This window comes from Cibotium barometz, chromosome 56, assembly GCF_041138505.1.
Source record: "Cibotium barometz isolate CiBa-2024 chromosome 56, ASM4113850v1, whole genome shotgun sequence".
NCBI classification, from domain to species: Eukaryota; Viridiplantae; Streptophyta; class Polypodiopsida; order Cyatheales; family Cibotiaceae; genus Cibotium; species Cibotium barometz.
In genome coordinates, this window is record NC_141101.1 from 25,038,263 (window position 1) to 25,045,862 (window position 7,600).

Genomic DNA, 7,600 nt, shown 5'->3' on the forward strand with positions numbered 1-7,600 from the left:
GTTGTAAGACCTCTAATGACTAGGCCATTGTAAATGTCCTCGTGGCGCAATCCTCGGATGAATCTATCGAGGAGTTGGTTGTTATTGAAGCGTTCATCGGGAGTGCAGCGAGAATTTAGATGCTTCAATCGACTTATAAAGTCTCTCACTGACTCCCCTTCCTCACGTTCAGCTTTTTGGAGTTGAGATGCTACTCCCCAAAGCACACCCTCGTGTATGTATTCTTTCAAGAACAATCTCTTGAGAGTGGGGTAGTGAGTGCGCTCTTCAACCCTTAAGGTTCGATACCAATCTCCGGCCTTCCCACTCAAGGTTAAGCCTAAGGCTTTACACTTATGTAGCTCATTGTGCTCTTCCAAGGAATCACACACTTGTTCAAAGACTTCAATGTGCTTCCTAACATCCTCGTTGCCACTGAAGTTTTGAGTGAGCTTAGCCACTTGTACTGCCTTGCTTCTAGGTTCTCTCTCAGGCATACCCCGCATGTTTTCCGCAATAGATCGTCCAATCGTCTGAGCAAACGCTGCGAGATCACCTAGGTGAGCAGGCATAGCCGGTGGAGGCACTTCTGGGATAGCCTGACTGATAGGAGTTGGCGTTGGTCTGAGTAGGTTGGCAAATGACGTAGGATATGATATGTGGCTAGGCCTAGCTCCCCTTGGATAATGGTTATGATAAGGTGGTCGTGGAGCGTATCGTTCAAAGGGTCCTAGTGTGCTTTACAGCACTGTGTTCGCCTATCTAGAGCTCTTGTAGTCCTCAAAATAGTCCGTTTCCCTTGGGGGGAAGGGGCAAAAGCCTATTTGCTTGTGGAGGAAAGGGTGAGGGCTTTATCCCACATACTCACTTTACTCCTTGGGGAGTGGGCTACATATAGGGCACGACTTCCCATAAGCTCTCACTTGAAAGAAAGCTATGGAGGCTCACTCTCCTATATATATATATCAAAAGACCGAGACCGGGGCCGGGGCCGGGGCCGGGGTCGGGGTCAATTGGGGTTCTTTCTTTTCAAAATTTTTTTCTCCAATTAGAAAATCTTTCCTCTCTTCCTCTCCACACGTTTGGTTCTTTCTTTGAAAATAAAATTTAATTTTTTTGTTTTTAATTTTTTTTGTATTTTTTTTTAAATTTTTGTTTTCTGTTTTTTTATTTTCTGAGATAAGTTTTCTAGGGTTTCTAGTCTTGGCCGCGGCGCAGTTCGCGCACACAACACAGATCTGAGGATTCAGAAACCCCTCCGTCCTCAGATAACCAGATAACAGAACACACACCCACACGCGGAGCGAAAAAATAACAAAAGAAACAGAAACGCAGAAGACAAATTGTAGAAACAGATTGCAAAACACAGAAACACCTCAACAACAAACACACAGTCGCTTTCCTGCAGTGTAGATTAAACTTCACGCAGCAGCCGAGCTGCAAACTGGAGCTTGGTGCAGCAGGGCAACTCCCCGGCAGCGACGCCAAAAATGTGCGCTTTTGCAGCACAGGTCGTAGCTGGGGACTTGCCGGACACTGTATGCGAGCCACGAATGGCTGCAAGCATACAACCAGGGAAGGAAGCTCAAACAGAATGCCAAAGGGTGTGTCACTCACCGCTCAACCGCTGCCTTGAAGGATTCCCGCGTCGCAGCCGTGAAGAAGGAGCCGCCGCCGCCGCCGCCGCCGCTCTACCGCCTCTCCGCCGCCGTGCCGCTACACAGTGCTCGATCGCTCTCTCACTCTCTCTCTCTCTCTCTCTCACACGCAGGAGAAGGAAACCAAAGAGATAAGGCAAGAGCACTCTTGTATTCACAACACATGAGAATGAGGATTTTAGGGTTACATTTGACTCTTATAGGTGACTTGGTCGTTCACACTTGGGCGCCCATACATGGCCGGCCGACCCTAACCCTTATCCTACTGATATTCAAGGTGCGCCTCTCATCGGCGATCACCCAATCCCTTTATCCTTAACATATGGTACCGACAAGCCTGGCCCATGACTCAGAATATTTAAATTAATAACGTAAAACATAGTACGTCTCAATGTCCGCCATGGGTTAACAGGGTTAGTTTAATTGAAGAGATCATTAGTGTAGGAACAATCCTCTAGTGTGTTAATAGTCAGTTCATGGGCAAGGTAGGAGTTAGTGTGTTGAATGTGCAGGTCGTGAAAAGGTCAGTTTCGTGAAAGGTGTATGGGCGTGAAAAGGTCAGTTTCATGAAAGGTGTATGGACGTGAAAATGTGTGGCTGTGAAAACACAGGCCATGAAAGGGGCAGGCGTGAAAGGTGTGGCCATGAAAGGGTCAGTTTCGTGAAAGGTGTATGGTCGTTGAAAAGGTGTGGCCATGAAAAGGTGTGGTCATGAAAAGGTGTGGCCGTGAAAGGGTCAGGTGTGAAAAGGTCTGGCCGCCGTGAAAAGGTCTGGCCACATGAAAGAGTCAGTTTTGTGAAAGGTGTATGGCCGTGAAAAGGTGTGGTCGTGAAAAGGTCTGCTGGCCGTGAAAAGGTCTAGCCGTGAAAACACAGGCCGTGAAAGGGTCAGGCATGAAAAGGTCTGGTCGTGAAAACACAGGCTGTGAAAGGGTCAGGCATGAAAAGGTCTGGCCGTGAAAATGCAATTTTCATGAAAACACAGGTTTCGCGAAATTGCAGGTCGTATTTTTAATCGTTTGATTATGATTGTTTTGTGTATGAGGATGCATATTGAATGATTAATTTTTATTGAATGATGCATACGTGAAGGGCTACAAGTCATTTGTTTTACCAATTAATTTGGGTATTCTCAAGATGTCATGATTCTTTGAAAGAACACAAAACAAAACAAAAACAAAAACAAAAAAAAAAGGAAAAAAAAAGAAGAGGATCAAGCTCCCACCTAGAAGGGGATAGTCGAGAAGTTTGTAAGGAGAAGGTGAGCTTGGGAGGTGCACTTTGAAGCAATTCGCACATGATCAGACAATGCACAACACGATGCAAAATGATGAAAAGAGGAAAAAAAATCCGAATTTATAACGTAGCCATCGGACATGGCGGCTATCTTAATGAAGAATGCCATGTGGCACTACTACGTGATTGGTTACATGATTGGTCCGTAAAAAATTACCGTTTCACGATGTGAACTTTTTTGAACTTTTTCATGGCGTGAACCTTTGTAATTTTGTTCACGCCATGAACGGTTTTGGAATTTGTTTATGGCGTGAACGTTTTTCTGTAGTTTCACGTGGAATGCATAAGATCGAATACTTCTCATTTTTTCCTATATGCTCAAGTAGTCAAACATGCACATGATGAGTGAATGATACTTTGCTTACCTCGTACACCCATTTGTATAATCATTGGATACCTTTTGTTTTATTACCATGAGAACCAAGGGGTCACTTGGGCACTTTTGGGCATTTGTTGGTGTAGTCATTTTAGTTCCATGTGGGAGCTTTTTGTTGTGTCTTTCCACCCAATTGAACAATGTTGTCTCACTATGCCTGGTTGTGGAGGGCTTCTATCTGCATCTCTTGCTGAACTGCTTTGTTTTTACCTTTAGGTTCCTTGTTCAGTCTTGTAGCCAGAGTGGGTACTTTTCGTTGCTTTGGCAATTTCCAACCCATTTGGTTGAGTTTTCTTTATCCTTCACACAAGGGTTGGCGTGGTTCTTGCTTGAGTTATGCATGCTCTTACCACCCTCTTTTTGATGATTCTAACTATTTGTGGTATTGGCCACTGAGTGGGGTTTGGGTACCCATATTGCCGTATTGCCCTCCTTGATAGTATCCTTGTGCTCACAGTAAATCCCTTTGAACCCATTGCTTACGGAATCCTTGAGGTCTCTTCGGATTCTTGGAGTCCTGCCAATCGGTTAGAGTTAGCAAGGTCTGACTTTTGAATTGTTAGGTTCTTCTTGTTGTCTTTATATCATTTATGGTGTCCTTTTTCTATTTGTGGTTGCTCTTTAATTTGGTTCTTAGGCACCCATTCCGTGTAACCTTAGATGTTGGGTATTGTGTGGGTAAGCTTTGCGGAAGGGATGCTGGTTCTATTTTATGAGGTGTTGCCACTGCACTCATTGCTTGTGTATCAGGTATGATATGCTTCCCTTTATTTGCCAGGCCCCATAAGGGTATGGACATGACCTCTTTGCCCGTGCTTAACAATGTTGTTCTTTCCTCCCATTGGATATTGCATTTACTTTCACAGATCCAAGATTGTCCTAGAATCATTTCTTCTTCCATGGAACTTGCAGGCGCATGACAAACACCTTCCCGACCAAGGAATTATTTCTAATGGAGAGATGTTTACATTTAAAAATCCTTGGCTTTTGTGGTTATCCAAGTGAACACAACAAACTTGTGCATCAGTGGGTTCAAGGTGTGGTCTATCTAATGCTAACTAGGTGTCATATGAGATCAAGTTATGAGACGACCCCGTATCTATTAAGGCAATGCTTGTTGCATGGCTTTTAGCTGTAGTAAGTCCCACCTTTAGTCGTGCTGCCTCAATGTTTAGTTTCCCTTCGTCCAAAAGAGTCATAGAAGCCATGTTAACATGTATTAGTCTTTTGTGTCGTAATTGTTGGGCTTTGGCATCCCTAGCCTTAGCCTCTTCTTGAGTTTGTTGGATTTTTTCTTTTGCAAGCTGTTTTTGCTGTTTTAAGAGACGTTCTTGCAAGAGAATCTCTTGGGTCAGTGGTCCAAAGTAATTTTTTAATTTACTTCCATTGACATAACCCTCCATCTGGATGCTGTTAATTGTCTCAATTCGAACAGACCCCTGAGGTGTGATGTCCGATACTCGGAATGGTCCTAGGCCTCGGTATTTGAGTTTCTTTTTTCTTGGTGCTTCCGACACCATACATGAGGACAAGGTCCTTGTTTCCAGTTCTTTTTGCATAAGGTTTTTGTCGAACCAATATTTCCTATGTAGTTTTTCAACCATGAGTCCATGTGATGCTATCAGTCTGGTCTCATCAAGCTTCTCTAAGCTAATTAGCCTTTCAGCTAATGCATTTTCTGTGTTAGACGCTCTTGTATGACAATCCTTAAGCTTGGGACTAGGTATTCCATGGGCATAACTATTTTCACACCATAAGCTAGACGGAAGAGAGTATAACCCATCGCTATATGATGTTCGTCGATAGGCCCATAGGGCTACTGTCAGCTTATGTTCCCAGTCTATTCACCTTGCTTCCAAGGTTTTTGTCAAGATAGTACACAAAATCTTGTTTGTACTCTCTGCTTGACCTGCTTGACCATTGGCCTGTGGATAATAAGGTGATGATTTTCGATGGATCACTAAGAATCCCGCAAGTAAATGCTCAATTACCTCATTGTTGATAAAATGTGAGCCGTGATCACTAACCAATTCTAATGGGCAGCCGAACCTCGAGATGATTTGCTCGTATAAAAATTTTACAGTTGTTTGTGCCCATTTTGTGAAATAGTCCGTGGCCATGATCACGTATCGGGCTTGAAATAGATGTGCTGCTGGACTAATAGGCCCACAAAATCTATCTCCCATTTCTCAAACGGTTGTCTTACAATAATAGGGGAACACATACCCTACGTTTTTCATTATTTTTTGACACTATCATGATTGGTGACAACTCTCCCAAAGTTTGCACCTCGAATTTAAGTGCTTATGATGAGACACGTAGTCTCTCATTGACTCATCTTCCTTTTGTTTAATATTATGTAACTGTGTCGCAGGGCTCCATCTGTCACCACTTCAGGCAAAACTGGACACAAAAACATTCTTTAGCCTTGTCAAGTTAACCTTATCCTTGGGCTTAAGGGTTTGGAACCACTGATGAGCTTTTCCTTCCAAGGTCAGTGAGAAGGCATGTACCATTATCACATCTCTGACTGGCCCGCAAGTTTCACATGCGGATTCAAAAATCTCTACATGTTCGATAGGATCCCCATCCCTAAAGAATTTTTGGATAAGTTTGGAAATGATATGTGGTTTCATCTGGGAGGGTCGGGATTCCAAAGCAGTGCCTAGTTCTCTGACCATCCCTCGGCCCATCTCTGCTACCATATTTAGTAGGTTTATCCTTGTGGCTGCATTAAGGTCCATGGTTGGATCTATCCTAGGTCTTTAAGGAATTGCACCCCCCCTTCCTAGAACTCGTCCCCTTCTTGTATTGGCTCTTCTAGGTATTTCTGATCCATGGGATGGTCCAACTGATGTACCTTGGAGTGACTCCTCATTAGTCGCCTCCGTATGTCTTTGTAGAATCATCAGGAGTTCCATGTCTTGTAGGAACGTAGGGTGATTGTTCATCTGCTCAATATCCTTTCTAGTGTACAAACGGTCCTCTACTTCACCCGCCATGCTTGCTAGGTTACCCTCCTCTTCTATGGTTGTAAAACCCTCCTCCGTTCTGGATTCCTCATTTATGGGTTCCAAGTTTGGAATTTCTCCCTCACTTCTCCCCATAACTATTTCTGGTTCCTTACCTCGGACTTGAGTGGGTTAAAACCACCCGTTTCCTTTTACTTAGCTCTCGTCCTTCGAGTATCGAGCTCTTGTTTCCTTGCTCAATTCTCGTAGTAGCTATCATTCCACCTCACTCCGTTCGAGGTCTAACTCTACTTCCTCGGTGGTGGGGAAGAATATTTGACCCGTCTTGGCTGCACTTTCTATGTCCCGTGTCTTATTCAGGGGGTGTCGGTATTCGACAACCTATAATTCGATGGTTGGATGGGCACTTCTTGTCATGGACTGAGTCCAGTGCACTGGTTGACCGACCCATGCCCGCAAATTACACTTCTTTGTCATGATTGGTTTGGAGACCAAAAAATCCCCGGGCGATATCAATAAAACCACTGGACCTGGTTGGGGAGGGTGGTTTCTCCTCTTCCCCAAACCCAACGTATCTCAGCCCTTCTTCCAAGGACTCTTCGCCTACTAGTTTCAGTGGTGGTGGTCAGGTTTCTTAAAACACTCAAGTGTGTGCTTGCAGAATGTCCTAATCCCACACTTCTTTGATAGGAAGATCCTGGGTGATTTGATGCACTATCGTCAGGTGTAAGATTGTCTCCGATGATGAGTTTTTCAGATCTTGAGTGCCTATATGTACGATTTGATAAGCTATTTGTCAACCCAATTTGATTTTGCTTCCGATATGTGGTGTGATGTAAATGAATGTGAATGTGGATAAGATGTGATGTGATGTAAAGGGAAGTGGATGTGAATGTGATGAGGATGTGGATGAGATGTGATGTGATGAAAAGGGATGTGGACGTGAATGTGATGTGGATATGGATGAGATGTGATGTGACGTGAATATATGTGGATGTGAAATGATAGATGTGAATGCATGAATAGATGTGAGTAATCGTACATGTGAATGATTAGATGGATATGAATGAATGTGATATGATGGATGTAAATGGATGTGATATAAATGAATGTGATGGACGTGAATGAATGATATGGGATGTGAATGGATGAGATGTAATGTGATGTGAATCGGGATGTGAATGAATGAGATGTGATGTCATGTGAATCGGGATGTGAATGAACGATATAGGATGTGAATGAATGAGATGTGATGTGATGTAAATTGGGATAGATGTGAATGGATGATATGTGATGTGAATGAATGTGATGTGATGTGA